The sequence below is a fragment of the Lathyrus oleraceus genome, chromosome 6 (genome assembly GCF_024323335.1).
Source record: "Lathyrus oleraceus cultivar Zhongwan6 chromosome 6, CAAS_Psat_ZW6_1.0, whole genome shotgun sequence".
Classification (NCBI taxonomy): domain Eukaryota; kingdom Viridiplantae; phylum Streptophyta; class Magnoliopsida; order Fabales; family Fabaceae; genus Lathyrus; species Lathyrus oleraceus.
This window is the reverse complement of record NC_066584.1, coordinates 28,057,278-28,075,160: the sequence shown is the minus strand read 5'-3', so window position 1 is coordinate 28,075,160 and position 17,883 is coordinate 28,057,278. Positions and strand designations below refer to the sequence as shown.

At 31.3% G+C, this 17,883-nt stretch overlaps 1 protein-coding gene across 2 annotated transcripts in view; it reads right to left on the bottom strand.

Moving 5' to 3' along the window:
• The window catches only part of LOC127093353 (pEARLI1-like lipid transfer protein 1), a 45,356-nt gene that overhangs the window by 26,238 nt on the left and 1,235 nt on the right, over positions 1–17,883 (bottom strand). The window lies entirely within an intron of this gene.

Genomic DNA, 17,883 nt, shown 5'->3' with positions numbered 1-17,883 from the left:
AAATCATTAGAAAACTTAATAAGCTAATATGTTGCAACAAACAAGACAAAAACATATATACCATTTGCAAGGTTCCATAATATAGATGAAACATCTCTAGTATTTTTAACATACTCATAGTAATATTGCACACTCCCGTTATGAACAACCAATAGAACAAGTGAGATGAACGAGTGGAATTTATATGGCACAAATAATTTAAGAGAATGAAATATGAAGAGGGTAAAGACACACAATTGTTTTAAGAGAAGAAGGAACATAACACACAAAAGATGCGAAACCTAGTTTTGCGTTTTAGTTTCTGAATTAATTCTAATAACATTGAAAATTAAGTTTTAATAAAAAATATTATAATTATATATTTATAAAAAATGAATGGATGAGTAATCAACAATAAATGTTAATAACATAGTGGATTTGAACCCGTTTTCTTTGTTTTTTTTAATGTTGAGTAATTAAAATTAAAACTTAGTCAGAAATAAAACTTGCTTAAACGTATTGTTAAACACGGGGGCGGGTATTCATAACCCATGTTAACCAATTTTTATTATATCTTATTTAAACTCAAATTTAAAAGAGAAAACTATTTATTAAAATTGTGGCTTATTTTAACTATGCTTTCAAAATTGTTGTCTTTTAAATTAGAGATGACTACATTTATAAATTGTGGCATAACATGAATAAACAACTATTGTCTTTCACCCACATTTTCAATGTTGCTTAAGGTGAATAGGTGACGTTATTTTAAATCCACACTTTCAAAACCATATTTTAAACTTAATAAGCAACGATGTTCAACAAAAATCTAAAAAGCTGTCAATGGATAAAAAAAATGAAGCCTATTACCCCTATAAGCAACAGTTGTTTAACCGTTGTCTATTTTTATTCATGAAACAAAATTTATTGCTAATTAATTCTTCAAATATAATTTATATTAGTATAATATTTTAAAAGTTATACTGATATAAATGATAAATAGCTATTTATCTTTATATACAAAAACACAATTAATATATATATATATATATATATATATATATATATATATATATATATATATATATATATATATATATATATATATATATATATATATATATATGAAGAAGATGGAAAGAGGTTTAGAAAAACACTACTCATATATATCGAATTTAGCAAGTCAATTGAAGGAATATTAAATCAACCTCCAATAACTTATCGAACCCTTACTTAAACTAAAATTATTTTATTTTATTTGCACGTAATTATTTTATAAAATTTAATTAATACGATATTATAACTAAAATATAATTATTTTAATTAAAATTATTATATTTATTTTTTATATAATTTAAATCTTTAATTTATGTTAAACATTTACTATAATATCTATTAAATAAATAAAAATAAATTATTTGGGGAGACCCACGATATTAATTGGTGAGTGCATTTAAAATTAATTGGTCCCACCCTTTGTTTTATCAGATCCACTTTGAAAGTATTTATTTTTCTTTAAGACTGATACTTTAAGAATTAATATGAAAATGTGGTAATGTAAAATGTAAGAATAAACTTGGAAAGGGGTGGTAGTATAGGTATCCGTTGAACCTAGCACACTCATCCATTTCTTGTTGCCTTAACACTCGTCATGATCCTGGTAATGGTTGCTCATATTCCCACTCCCTTTAGTATGGTGCTTGAAGGCCTTGTGAGACAAAAAAGATCATTTAGGTTATGTTTTGGTTATTAAACAACCTCACTCAATTTTACTACACCCCATTTCCAACTAGAGCTTTTTTACTTCTTTCTTTGGATCTTCTTTTGGTGTTAGTTGTATGGCTAGAAAGTAGGTTAACAAAAGATATATTAATATATGGGATAACTAGAAAGGCTCTGGGCTTAAACAAACAATGTGTCTCACTGCGTGTAAGCATATAATGGATATCAGAAAAGAGTAAACATATTGTCTAGATGATAAAAACATACCTGAATGCTCTCTCATAGGATGAAAAATGTATTTGCCTTTTTCTGTTCTCACCATGTTGGTAAGAGCTAACAGTGTCCATAGTGTCTCTCGTGTGATGCAACTTCACAAGCTTTCAAGATTATCATGCACCCCTTCTAATGAATCTTCTAGAAAACCACATCAAATCATTTTAGAGATATTATGGTTGATTGGTATGGTCATGAATAGGGCATCCAAACTTTATCTAGGTGATCAGAGTTAGCCACTCATGGTGGTTAAACTCACTTAAATAACATAAACATAAAAATAAATTAACTGAAAGAGCTGCAATACTATTCAACTAAAATTTTTGGGAAGTACATAAAATAACCAAAAATTAAAGTACATCAACTCAACAAAAACAAAACAAACAAAGCTAAAAATAGAAAGAAAATGAATTTATTATGGATTTATTATGAATTAAACAAAATAAGGTAATTAAATGAAAAATCAGAAAATATGAAAAATCAAGGGTCATCAGATCTCCCTTAGTAATTGAGGTGGCAGATCTGATGGCCAAGCGCACGCTTCCATCCAACACCTCAGTCAATTGCATCACACGTGTGGTATTCAAAAGTAAGGGCCAGGATTAGAACGTGGATAAATGATCAGATGATCTGGGCAATGCCAGCACACCACCGGAGCCCTACCTCCAGTCATCTTCTCTGGTGGAACTCACCGGACTGGTCCACCACAAACCACCACAAAAATGAAAAGTAAGGACATGGTTTTAAAGGAAAAATGCTCAGGAGCTCGAATCTGACCTCCGTTTTATCCAATTCCAAGTATATTGAAAGATACATGGATTTGAAAATTGAGGTTCATGATATGAGTTGCTTCGATTTGACCTCAAAGCAATTCAATCTTGTCGCCTACATTGGTAGGACTTCAGCCAACCAAAAATCAAAGAGAATGGTGAAGAAATGAGAGAGAATCGAAAGTGTTCCTGAAATATCACCATCGGGTACCTTGAATCTGGCTTGATCTTGATCTAAATTTGCTTGATTCTTCCTCTTCTGGCTTGCAGTGACCAATTGAGATGAAAAAGGAAATGAATCCTTGGAGTTTGAATCTCAAAACAGAAGGTGAAATTCAAACGCGATTTTAAAGAAACCTTCAAGGAATTCTATCATGTGAGGTTCTGAGATCACTTGGCAAAGCTTGGGCAAGGTGTGTGTGAAGTTCTGATGCAATGCATTTGTTTAAATAGGCAAGGGAAAGGCTTTCTACACCATTTGAAATTTATGCTAAAATTAGCAAGTTTGCTTGCATGGATGCATGGGCGTGTACAAGGCCCAATTCATGATGCCAAATGATCCAACATTCTGTGTTAATCAACCTGAAATGATATCGCATGGTCATGCATTATAGAAATGAATTTTGAAAATAGATCTTACCAATGAAGCCTTGTAAAGAACCCATGCGCAAGTCCTTCAAATACTGTCCAAATAAGGTGATCTTAGACTTTTTAGAAAGGTGACATCAAGGGGAACAACTTTGATGTTGAAAACTTTTCAATTTTAAGATTGGATCATGATGAATTTTGAGGTGAAAGTTTGAGAAATTAAACATAATTGAAAATTTTCTAAGTATCAAGTAAAATTACCACTTCTTCTACCTTGAATAACTTTTGCTATGAGCTTCAAATGGAAATGGTTCCTTAATAAAAGTTGTATCTATTTCATACCTGTTCAATTTGATCATAAATTTGACCTCATTTAAATTTGGCATGAGGGAGTTATGCATTTTAGAAGTTGAGGAAAATTGCTTGTTCAATGGTAATGGCACAAAATGACCTATAATGTTTCCTCTTGGCACATGCCCTTGAAAGTTGAATTTGACATTTATCAAAGAATCAAAGTTGGATAGGACATCTTGAAATTGATCGTGGAACTTGTATGTCCTTCATCTCATAAAAATTTAGCAAGTTATGGTCCTTGGAAGTTGACCTCGTAACTAGGGCACATACAAAATGACCTATAATGTTCCACCATAAAAAATGACTTTGCAAGCAAAAATAGCTCTTGATGTCAACATGAAGTTTGTTTTTAATGTCATAAGGAGTAACGTGTCTCTTGGAATCATTTTCATATGACAATTATTGTAGGAGATAGGGCCTAGAGAACCCCAGTTTTGACCAGTTGACTTCTCTAGTCAACCTCTTTGAACTAACTTGCAAACTTGAAGTTCTCTTGATCTTTTGGACTCGTGGAGGATCATATATGCATAAGATAATGTTAAATTAAGTATAACTTGATATATTGGACCAATTGTTGAAGAAGCTTGCTGAGAAAGTTACACAAGATACTCAGATGAATTAGGGTTTCCAAAGCAGACAAGCTTCAAACTCTTGATGATTTCTTGATCCAAATGATAAATATAGTGACCCATCTCTTGATTGATATCCTTGCACTGAGGATCTCAAACCCTAGTTGTGAGCTTGATGAGGCATTGTTGGATGCATACACTACCTACAAAAGAAACAAAACTATACACAGACATATTTTTGGTATTTTGCTTAGTAGATAAAGGAAAACAAAAGTATGATACAATTAAATATGCTTGGTGATCTCTCCCAATTCCAACCTAATGAATGAGGGGTAAGGAGGATGCCAAGGTGTGATCCCAAAGATAATGCAAATGATGAGATAATATGAGGGATCTTAGGGTCAACATTGTGGTCTTACACAATGAAATTGAATTTCAAAAACATGTCAATATGAAAAGAAAACTCAAAGGACTCAGGTTAGCCACCACCTCCAACCACCACGCCGGAGGTTGCCTTCGGCAGCGGTGGTGCACCAGAACCCTAAATTAAGACCATTACCTGATGCGCCATGGCATGCTGATTATGAATCTGGGGTTGATTTTACAAAATTATTACTCATAACTCCAAATCAAAGGTGAAGGATCAAGAACCCTAAATGCTATATGTTAAATTAAATGGATTTTATGAGGAATCAAGGCCCAAGATGTCAGGGCTTTGATTCCTTTCCTTAAATCCTACATTCTGGTATGAAGAAAATGACGAAATACGTGGGATTCAAAATTACCTCGTCGGAAAAGAAGCTCGGAACAGACTCAGGTAATCTCCTAACTTTCTCTCCCTCTTTCTCTCTCTCTCTCTCTCTCTCTCTCTACTTTGTTTGAAGCGAAAATCTCTGTTTCTCTTTCTACTTCTTCTTTTTCTTGAATTCGTGAGTGAATAAGGAGAGATTGGGAGTTGAATCGAGTGCTCAGACCTTATGTCTTAGAGGTTGAGATTGAGGTTATGATGAGTTCCTTAGGTGATGATGAATGAGAGTTTTAGAGGTTGAAGATTATGTTGATTCTTAGGAAAATGATTGTGTTTTGAGATGATTGGAAAATAACTCATGATTTAGGAAAAAAGATTGGTGATTATGAGATATGAAATGAATAGCCAATGATTAAGGAATGATTAGGGTGATTTATATGTGGTTGAGCTTTTGGGATTCATGAGGAATCAGTTGGATTCAGTGTAACTGAAATTGCTGAAATCAAGGATGAAAGTTAGTTATTTATGTTTTGTCTGATTGGTTATGATAGGTTCAGTTAGTTGGCATCTAAAAATGACAGTTAAGTGATGTGGCAATGTTAAGTTATTTTAGGTGAATGGAGTTAGTTGAAGTTAGTCTTATTCAATGGTGCAGTTAATTGTTTTTGTTGAATGCAAGTTAGGTTGATAGGATGGACTGATAAGTATGTTCATTTGGTGTGGTTGTAGGCTTGGTTCGTTTTCAATTTGGGTGTTTACTTGATTTGCTTGGTTTGTGTTGCTGCAGGTGTGATGTTGACTGATGTGTAATGTTTGCAGGTTGATGTTTGTGCCTTGGTTTGTTCATGATGTAGGTTGATGCAAGGTCTGGTGCAGGTGTTGCTCTTGCTACAATGTTGTGCAATTGCTAGCATCTGCTGCTTATATTCTGACTTGTTGTTGGATGAATGCAGGTCATGTTGTACATGTTGTGTCCATGGCTTATTAGGTAATGGTTGCTTAAATGAATGTTGTAGGCAGGTTCGTGGCATATGATTTGTATGCTTGAATGTATGTGGTGTGCCATGGATGTGTATGCTAGGAAATGTTACATTGCCTTTGTTTGAATGCTTAGAAATATCATGGTTTATGTTGTGTTTGAAATGGTTATGTGTGCTAACTTGGATTTGTAACATTGCATTATTGGTTTCCTTTTGTAAGGTGGCATGAACATGAACATGGCCAAGGTGACTTGTAAATGAAGAAATCATGGTAAAACCAAGCAAACATGGATCTGGATGATGAATCAAGACAATACGGATTAGGTTAGGTCTTAGGATTGTAAAGGGGGTCAGTTGACTTTGGTCAACTAGTTGACCAAAAAGTCAATAGTTAACAAAAAGTCAACTATTGTAAAAAATGGTCAAACTTGTAATTTTTGTATGTATGAACATTCTTTTGATTTGTATAATGCAATGGATAATTGGTTTATGAGTGGTATTGAATTTGAATGATATTTGAATGACTTGAATTGTCTGAAAATGAATGGTGTTGAAACATGGACTAATGGAAATCCCAAGATACATGTATAAAGACTAATGGACAATCCATCATGACATTGAGAGTGAAATGAACGGGAATGAAATGGACTTGAATGAACAATCCCATATTGCAAAAATGACCAATGGGTCAAGGACCCTAACATGGGAAATGAGACTTGAATGAAGCATCAAGGGACACATGAACAACCATGAGTGAACCAACCAAGAACTAGCAATGACTAGATGAAAAGACCATGAATGGAACATGTGGAAGTTGTGATGCAATGAGAATGGGCTTTGAACCAAAGGATTCCCTTAGGCAATATATGAACATGTAAAGCATTAAAATGAAATTAATCCAAACAATGGAGCCTCATAATGAACCAAGAATAAGTGAACTTGAATGGAGTTTGACCAAGCAAATGAACATGCATAATGGGTGATAGTGAACCAGATAAAATTAGGCTTAGATGCACACACAATGAGTGACAACCATAAATAGGGTTTTGTTACCAAGATGATACAAATGAATCCTCAAAATAAGGTACACACACAAAGAAGCAAAGATGGAACCTATTAGGGTTTAGCCTGGTTGAGCAACCCCAAGTTTCTAGGAACACACAGCTATGCTTTGAATCCAAGATACCTGTCCTCGTGTCTTGAACAATGCCAATGACAGTGAAATGATTGAACATGAATATATGCATATGAATTAGGGTTATGGACCGAGGTGAACATTGTGAAGAGTATGGTAAATTTTGGGGTATGACAAGTGGAAGTTTGTTATTTCAATTCTCTCTCTTCTCTCTCTTCTTCCATCATCATCTTCTACACCTTGTGCACCAACAATTGGTATCTAGAGCTTCAGTTCAAATATATAGGGAAACACAAATGAACGGTGAGGCGTTGTGTGATTGATTTCGTTTCTTTAATTCGTGTTGAATTTTTTTGACGGAATCGTAACAGAATCACATTTCTTGATTCTGCGGGATTGGGAAACAGTAGTGTTTAGTGAGACCTGAGTGAATTGCACATGGTTGAAGATGAACGGAAACAATAATCTCAATATTAAGCTTCTGAGTCTGATAGTGCATCTTCGGAAGACTGGTGGTACATGGACATTGGTTTTTTAAATCACCTTACTGGAAATAAGAAATGGTTGGTTGAGTTTGACTCTAGTAAGAGAACCAAGATCTAATGTGTTAATGATAAGTATTTGAATGCCGAAGGAATGAGAAATGTTAGAGTAGTTTGAATAAGGGTAAAAATACATTGATTCAGAATGTATGGTATGTTCCTGGCATGAAAAGTAATATGATGAGTGTGGATCAATTAATTGAGAGAGGATTTTCAATTACCATGAAGGATAATCTTTTGAAGCTGTATGAATGTAATCAAAAGATGATTGTGAAGTTAAAACAGAGAAGGAATATAACATTCAAATTGAATGTTAAAACTATAGACTCTGAATGTTTTACTGCAACAAGTGTTATGAAGGAAAGCGAGTTGTGGCACAAAAGATTTAGTCATCAGAACTTCAGAAGCTTAGTGTGGATCAATTAATTGAATGCCGAAGGAATGAGAAATGTTAGAGTAGTTTTGAATAAGGGTAAAAATATATTGATTCAGAATGTATGGTATGTTCATGGCATGAAAAGTAATATGATGAGTGTGGATCAGTTAATTGAGAAAGGATTTTCAATTACCATGAAGGATAATCTTTTGAAGCTGTATGACTGTAATCAAAAGATGATTATGAAGTTAAAACAGAGAAGGAATATAACATTCAAATTGAATGTTAAAACTATAGACTCTGAATGTTTTAGTGCAACAAGTGTTATGAAGGAAAGCGAGTTGTGGCACAAAAGATTTGGTCATCAGAACTTCAGAAGCTTAGGGCATCTGAGTTCAAAGAGGTTGGCACATGGAATTCCTACAATTAAGAAGCCATAGAAGTCATGTAATGTGTGCATGAGAGGGAAGCAATCAAGACTATCATTTGTATCTAAAATGCCTCCAAGAGCAAAACATGCTCTAGGTGTGGTGCATTCTGATGTGTGTGGACCATTTCCAGTACCTTCACTTGTAGGGAATGGATACTTTATGTCATTTTTTGATGAGTTCATAAGGATGACGTGGGTATCCGTTATAAAGTTCAAACACATGGTGTTTGTTGAATTTAAGAAATTTAGAATCAAGGATGAGAATCAAAGTGGTCAGAAGATGAAAGTTCTTAGAACTGATAGTGGAGGTGAGTATAACTCTACAGAGTTCAGAAAGGTCTATGAGGGGAATGGAATTAAGCATGAGGTGAATGCTCTATACACTTCTCAGCACAATTGTCTTGCTGAAAAAAGAAACCAAACTTTGCTTGATATGACAAGGAGGAGCTATAAGAGAATAAGCTCCCTCACACGTTATGGGGAGAAGCTGTTGCCACTATAAAATATGTGCTCAACAAGTGTCCAACCAAAAAGTGAAACAAATTGTTCGTTTAGAGAAGTGGACTGGAGATAAGCAAAATGTGAGCCATCTGAAGGTATTTGGTTCTATTTGTTACAAACATGTTCCAGATGTTAAGAGAAGGAAGTTGGATGACATAAGCAGGTTCTGTTTGTTACAAAATTGTAGTGTACCATAGTACACGTTCTTATAAGCTCTATTTTCCTGTCACTAACAAGGTTGAATTCAGCAGAGATGTCATTGTGAAAGAATCGGAAGTGTGGGATTGAAAGAAATCTCAATCCAACTCTGGTGCAATGTTAACACCTAAGTTAACTTCTGAAGATACTTCAGAATTCAAAGGTTATGAAGATGAGTCAGAATTAGAAGATGATTCTGAAGGTGACTCTGAAGACGAGTCTGACTCTGAAGATGAGTCCGACTCTGAAGGTGAATCTGATTCTGATCCAGATTCTAATGGTGATTAAGACTTTGGTGGAGATCCAGACTCTGGGAATATTCCATACTCTAAAGGTGATCATGCCTCTGAAGGTGGCACTTTTGGGGTTCCAGCATCTGATATTGTTCTAGCGTCTGAAGAAGACTATGAATAAGTTCAGAGGCAACAAAGAATCAGAAACATTCCAAGAAGATTGACAGGGTTTGACATGATGCAAGATACTAAAATAGACTCTGAAGGAGAAGTCATTCAATGTGTCATGTTAGTAGACTCTAAACCAGTTAAAGAAGCGCTCAAGAAGAAAGTGTGTTTGAAGTTCATGAAATAAGAACTCAAGGTTATAGAAAGAAACAAGATGTGGGAGTTGACTGAGCTTCCAAAAGACAAGAAAGCCATCAACGTCATATGGGTTTTCAAGGTGAAACTGAATCCAGGTGGATCAATTGGCAAACACAAAGCAAGGTTAGCGGAAAGAGATTTTAGATAATGTTTGTGGTAATGTAGGAAGAAACTATGAAAGGGGTGGTAGTATAGGTATCCGTTGAACCTACCACACTCCTCCATTTCTTGTTGCGTTAACACTCATCATGATCCTGGTAATGGGTGCTCATATTCCTACTCCCTTTAGTATGGCGCTTGAGGGCCTTGTGAGACAAAAGACTCATTTAGGTTATATTTTGGATATTCAACAACCTCACTCGGTTTTACTACACCCCATTTCCAACTAGAGCTTTTTTTACTTTTTTCTTTGGGTCTTCTTTTGGTGTTAATTGTGTGGATCTCATTACATTCCATGTGTCTACAAGAGATCCATATGGGGTGATTCAATGAAGTATAAAAATCATTTTATGGTGAAGTATGGTGTGTTACAAGAGATTTTAACTATGCATGTTATACTAGAGAAACCTTGGTGCCTTTGGGACTAACTATGCTAATGGTGTAGTGTTAACCTATGATTTTTAACTTAGTAGGAAAAGTCAAATGAATGTTAAAATGAATATTGCATTAGTGAAATGTTATGTGTTGGAATTGATGGACAAGAGTCAACAGTAACGAAACATCGACTAAGGTTTTCCGATTGACATCTTGAGATGTAGTTTGGAAGAATCTCAAGAATAGATATTGAAACAATCTTTTATTTTATCATCTATTGAATGCATTTTATGTTGTTTATATAAACTTCTTTTACTTTAATTCAAGCTTTATTATCTTTAAAATTTACGTTTACACTGTCTGCACCCAGACATTCGTAATCAAACCATACATGTACTTTTATGGTAAAGTTTTTGCACAAAGATATTCCCGAGATTTTTCGAGTTAATCTCAAACACTTTCAAACTTGTGAGTGTTTGCTAAAAACACATCTGAACAAATTGACACGCTCAATGGGAAACATATTTGTGTGAAAAAATAATTTTCTTTTTCAAGAAACTGTCGTATTATTTACTTCGTTTTATCGTTGAAATATTTTCAATGTTTGGAGTCATATACATTTGATGAGTGGTAAGGTTTTCAGTGTCCGAGGTCATACGCGTTTGAGGAGTGGTAGGATTTTAGCAGAAATAGTTAACCCAAAGAACACTTTTCGTGCCCGAAACAACGCTCTAGACCCTAAAACAACGGTTACTACGAGGGTTGGTACAATAGGGACAACTGACACTATCGGAGTCACATGTCGTATATTATCACCGGTAGCGATTTCTACGTCGATTCTAGGAGTGGTGACTTCTTTACCATCGGTAACAAGCATACCAGCTTCTCCCAGGCTTACTTCGGCAGTTCTGGGGGGCCCTTGTTACAACACCCCGAATTCGATTAATTAATTTAATTTAATTAATTATAATTTTATTTGATTAATTGGTGTTTTTAAATTATTATTGTGGGATTGTGGGTGGTAAGTATCCATGGAATAGAGGTATGGAGAGACTAAGAGGTTGATTTAGTTGTTTAGAAGTTATTAGAACTTTAATTAATTATTAGAATATATATATATATATATATATATATATATATATATATATATATATATATATATATATATATATATATATATATATATATATATATATATATATATATATATATATATATATATATATATATATATATATATATATATATATATGGGTAATGCTAACTTGTGCCCCAAGGGCACATGTTAAGCCATTCATAAATAGAAAGTTTATATTGAAAAAAATAATAAAAATATTAATTATAAAATTTTGATAATGACCATGCACAGGTTCCAAGAAAACATTTTTACAATTAGTTCTTAACATGTGCCCCTAGGGCACAAGATAGCATTATCCTATATATATATATATATATATATATATATATATATATATATATATATATATATATATATATATATATATATATATATATATATATATATATATATATATATATATATATATATATATATATATATATATATATATATATATATATATATATATATAGTGTTTCATTAAAATAATAAAATGATAGAATTGAGCCATTTGTGAGAATTAGAGAAAATTGGTGGTGGGAATAGAAAAGCTAGTATTGAGTTGGGAAAAATTAATAATTAAACAAAGTGGTGAGGGACTATATATTCTAAAAATAGGGAGAAAGTTAGGTTTTAGAGAAAATATTTGACCTACGTAGAAAAGAGGCAAAAGGGAGAAAACATCTGACATATTCTAATGAGAAGTCCTTAATATCATTAGGATTCTAGGTTTTTGTTTGACAATGTGTTATATGATGAAATTCTGAAAATTGGTTGGTTGATTTGTGTTTATATGTGTTGTTATACTTGAGTCCTTATTTGAATGATCATGAGTATGTATGTATGAGGTTGTGAAAGCTTGATTTTATTCATGATTGATGATGAATTTGTTGTTAACAATATAGATGAGATTGCTATGGATTGTAGTGAGATAAATGATGTTTATATTAATGATTATGCTAACATGAGTCTCAGTCAAATTCGTTTTTGAATCAATGGATTTTGAGAAAAATTAGTTGGAGACATGTATGAAGGTTTAGGGTTAAGAGAGGTGGAGATCGTACGATGAAAACTGTAATTTTTGAAAAAATAAGCATTGCAATCGATTGCATGGGGATTACAATCGATTGTATGCCTTCAAAAAGTGAAAAAATAAGCATTGCAATCGATTGTAAGGGGGTTACAATCAACCGCAATGCCTGGAAATATGATTTTTACGAAGTCAGTAGCGAAACGTGTTTCTGTGACAATCGATTGCACTAGATGACAATCGATTGTCATAGGCCAATAATGAAAAACTATACTTTTGTGTTTGTTGCATTGTCCGACGATTTTGGCTGTATCTTTTGATTCGTAGGTCTAAATGATATGTCGTTTGAATCTTAGAAAGCTAACGTATAGAGATACCTCATGGTAGTGCTTTTTGAAATGTTTGAGTTGTACTCAATTACATAATATAGAAATGTTTGCGATGGCTTGTATGATCGGTTAGCGAATCTTTATATTTATACGATGATATGTTGTTGTTTTGGTGAAGTAACATGAATGAATGCATATGAAGTCATCTTTGACGAGTGTTATCTCAAATTTATTATTTTAAATGTTTTTGTAACATATTTTGTCCCAAATATGTATGAAAGTTTGAGACAAATTTCAGACAAAATATATAATTATACTTTATTTATAAAATTAATCTCAAATCCGTGTGAAATTTAGAGATAAATTTTAGACAAAATACATAATTAATAAAGCATTTTATTTTATGTTTTCATGAGTTTCATCTCGAATCTATATGAAATATTGTGACATCTTTTATTTTATTTTAAAAGAATTCTATCTCAAATCCATGCAAAACATTGTGACATCTTTTGGACAAATTACATTATTAAAGTTTTTATTTTCATTTTTTATGAGTTTCGTCTCAAATCTATATGAAATATTGAGACATATTTTAGATGTAATATATCATGATGTTTTTTTTTATGAAATTTGTCCCAAGTTGTACGAATCATTGAGATATATTTTAGACAAAATATATAATAAAGTTTTTTATTTTTATTTTTTATGAGTTCTCATAAAATCTGTGTAAAATATTAAGTAACATTTCATACGATATATGTAATAAGGTTTCTTCATAGAACTGTCTCATATTTGTGTAAAACTTTGAACCATACTTTGGATGAAATAAGGATAGACCCCTTGTAGTTTTTTAGAATGGTGTGGGTCTCCCTTGAGTTGTCTAAACTCAAGGTGATGAGTCCGGATTGTTCTTAAGGGTTGAGTACCTTTATATTCTTTTTGTTAATGAATTTCTTGTTTAGTAAAAAATTAATTTTTTTATTTTTTTTATTTTCATATTTGTGAGAAATTTTGAGACATATTTAGGACGAAGTCTATAATGATTTTTTATTTAATAAATCAGTCTTAAATCTATGTGAATTATTGATATATATATATATATATATATATATATATATATATATATATATATATATATATATATATATATATATATATATATATATATATATATATATATATATATATATATATATATATATATATATATATATATATATATATATATATATATATATATATATATATATATATATATATATATATATATATATATATATATATATATATATATATATATATATATATATATATATATATGAAGTTTTATTTATTTATTTAATATACTTGGTTTCAAATTTTTGTGAAAGATTGTTGCTAAAATAATTTATTTTTCGGGTATAATATTTGGACAGATTTAAAACAAAACACCTAATATTGTGTATTTTTAATTTGTTAATCAATTTTATCTCTAAAAAAATATTATATTATGCATGTATTATTTATTCTTCAATTGCGTCACAAGTCTCTGGGACATATTTGGGAAAGTAAATACAATGATGTGAATTTTCTTATTCCATCATTAGAATTCCTAAATCCTAACGTGCTCCTTTATTTTTCAATTTTTTCTTTATATACTTTTTTATTACCATCACATTTTATCTTTAATTCACCTTTATCTTTCTCCCCTAAGAATACGTTGGATTTTGTAGTACATTTTTTATGTTCCCTTAATAATTTTTTTTGGAGCATCATACAATTATCCTGGTGATTTTCACGACTTTAAATGTTACTCTAAAAATAATATAGCTTGTGGATTTGCATGTTTATCCATTTTTAAATCTTTTTTTAGTGTAATGGGTAGTTATCTTTACTTTATAAATTATTTGTGTTTATTCAATTACTTTTTATCTATTTACAGATTTGTAGCGATAGATTTTTCAGAAAGTAGGCTCTAAAGGATGTACATGATAACAAATCTCAGTCTCCCAATTAACTAATATTTTTTAGTATGCTAATTTTACAAAGAATTCGAAGAGAGATGAATGAATAATCAAATAATATTATTATTTTTATTTTGATGATTGAGTAGAATTGAGCTCTTGTGTTGCATGCTAGATGAATCTGTTTAAATTTTTTTTTAAATAAGCTTTAGAGTATAATTTCTTTTTTGTTGTTCGTCAAATTTGTATATAATATAATTTTTTTTATGTAATTTAATTCTCATTTTAATTGTTCTATGACTTCTTTTTGAAGGTATGAGATTAATATATTTGTAAATTAAAATTGATAATACGTCAATTTAATACATAAGTTTATCTCATTTTTGTCCAAAACATTAAATATGTTTTGAACAATATAATTACTTAAATTTCCAAATAATATTCTAAAATCTATTTTTTAATTTTTTTAAAATATTACATTAAATGCTCAAAATCAAAATAATATAAATTTAACTCATAAATTTGTTTGAATTCTAATAGAAACCTGTCTCAAAATATCTTGGACACGTTTTGGGACATAACTTATAATTTGGAAACACGATTTTTAGATAGACTGTATATCGTTTGAAAATCGTAGAAAAATATTTGAGACGGATGTTGGACGAATTTTATAATTTGCACTAGGGTTTTTCTGACACTTTTTTTTCTTCTGAAATTCGTGCTTAATATATTTGGGACATATTTTGGCAAGGATTTTATAATTTGCAATGAGGATTTTTTTGGAGAAAGTGTATTTCGTTTGAAATATGTGCGAAAGTAACTTTTCGATTGAAATTCTTGCTAAAAATGTCCAAAATCCATTTAAATTCATACGTAAATTTGTGTGAAAATGACATTTTTCTAGTAGTGTCTCTGGCAGCTGATTCAGAATAGTTTACCGACAAGTTAGAACCTTCTTAGGCGTGACATTGTGAATGTCATAATAGAGGCGATGTGCAATTTGAGCGTAGGTCATGTAATGTCATAATATCATGTTATTGTTCTTTGTGAGGTTGCCTCTGTCATCTAATATAGAGTGTTTAGGTTGTGGGAAGGCTGATGCTTCTTTCACATTCGATTATTGGTATGTTTTAGGTGTTCCAGGATTTTGTCAAGGTAAAAGAAGGTGCTTTTAGATTTGGTTCTGGTATGGCATTCAATGATTTGGAGAGTAAAGTCACCTACGTCTGGAGGGCATTAATCTAATAAAAGAAATTCACTCTTAATAGTCAAAAATATAATTGGTCTTATCTGAATTCACCATGTTCAGTGTAGCTTCCTAATACTAACCATGAAGTTTGGATCCAGTGTCTTCCTTAAAGGAAATTCACTCTTCAAAGTCAAAATTACAATGGGTCTTATCTGAACTCACCACATTCAATGTTGCTTGACTAATACTACCGGTGAAATTTCGATCAGGGCTCCTCCTGAATTTGAGACACCTCTCACTTTTACTCGAGCACTCTCCCAAGTGTTTTGATAGTTACAAAGATAAAAGATAAAACTCCATTACAACTCAATTCTCTATTTGGCTGACTTATACTCGATGCCCGAGAATAGAATGTATAAGATACAAATACATAGAATCGATTGAAACTTCCCTATAGAGTAGATATTATCTCTTGAGGTCTAAGTTTTCACAAATGAGATATCCTCCTTAAACAGTAGCACAAAGTCTAGCTAGAAAGCCCAATAGGGTTTGGAGTTGAAAGTGGCTTAATCTCCAAAAAGTTCATGAGATCAATCTTCAATGATGTTATTTGTAAATCTTGATTGATCAAATATTCAATAAATATGAATCTCTTGATTTTAACAAATTCAGAAAAAATATTTCCTAAAACCAAAATTGTGTTATAGAAATCATATATCTGATTGGACAGAAGAGGAAACAAATGTCAAAATCGTGAGATATACTTCATTCAACCTTGTGCGCCAAAAAAATAGTCCGAGACAAGATGTCTCACAAAATATTATATATTTTGCTTATTATGTTGAATTCCACGTATCTTCATTAATGCCGATTCTGGATTTTGATTCACACAAATTCAATAATATCTTTACTTGATATAATTAAAAATTCAAAACCTTCAAGTAAAGGATTGAGAATAAAATCTCTTACAAAAAAGAAATGTGTTATAAATCATCTTCAATAAAAGGATGAAGATCTACTAATTAAAGGCATTTCTCAATCTTGTAATTAATGCAAATCCAATAAAATCTCTTCATGCAAGATTTATATAATTAGACTATTTCGAATAAAAAAATTTGAAACCACTTTAGCATAATCTTGGACTGAACAAAGCAGAACCAAACATTGTAATAATCTTTGGAGTCAAATATTAGATCAAATGAGGCAAAATCAAACTTTTGAAAAATAGTACAGTAGAGAAACGCATAGCCCAGAAGTTCACAAAAACTTTTGAGACATCTTGTTTGAAATTTTGCCTATAAAAATACACCAATCCAAATGTAATAACAGTTTGTGGTGTTATGGCAAGTTTTGACAAGTCTAATGGAAAAGAATGGAGTTTTTCTCTCCATCATTACTTTGGTAGTATTGTGGAAGCCTACGAACAAAGTGAGACTTCTTATCAATCTTCAGATAGACCAACAGTTAAGATACCGGCAGGATTGAGGAAAGATCGTTGCAGAATAGAGATTCAGAGAAGAATTAGAAGAATTGTAGGGGCTAGAACATTTAAGATGAATTAGAGTAAATATTTTTCAAGGATTCGGTTTGGATACTATGTACTAGTTAAGGGATCGATATAGAAGTTTATTTTTTTATATTTTTTATATTTCCATCATTATTTGGAAATTATGATTTTAGTAAACATCATGTAATTTGTAATAGTGGAAGACCATAAATTTCTATGGGAAAGCATTAAAGGGCGGAGTAAGCTTAACAAGGACGATAGTCATACCACTATAAATTAAGCATATATCTCTCTCTCTCTCTCTCTCTCTCTATATATATATATATATATATATATATATATATATATATATATATATATATATATATATATATATATATATATATGGTACTAGAATCTAGATTGTATTGATTTGTGTAAATTTGATATTTATACAATACATTACTTAATTATTATTTTTGTTAGTGTTT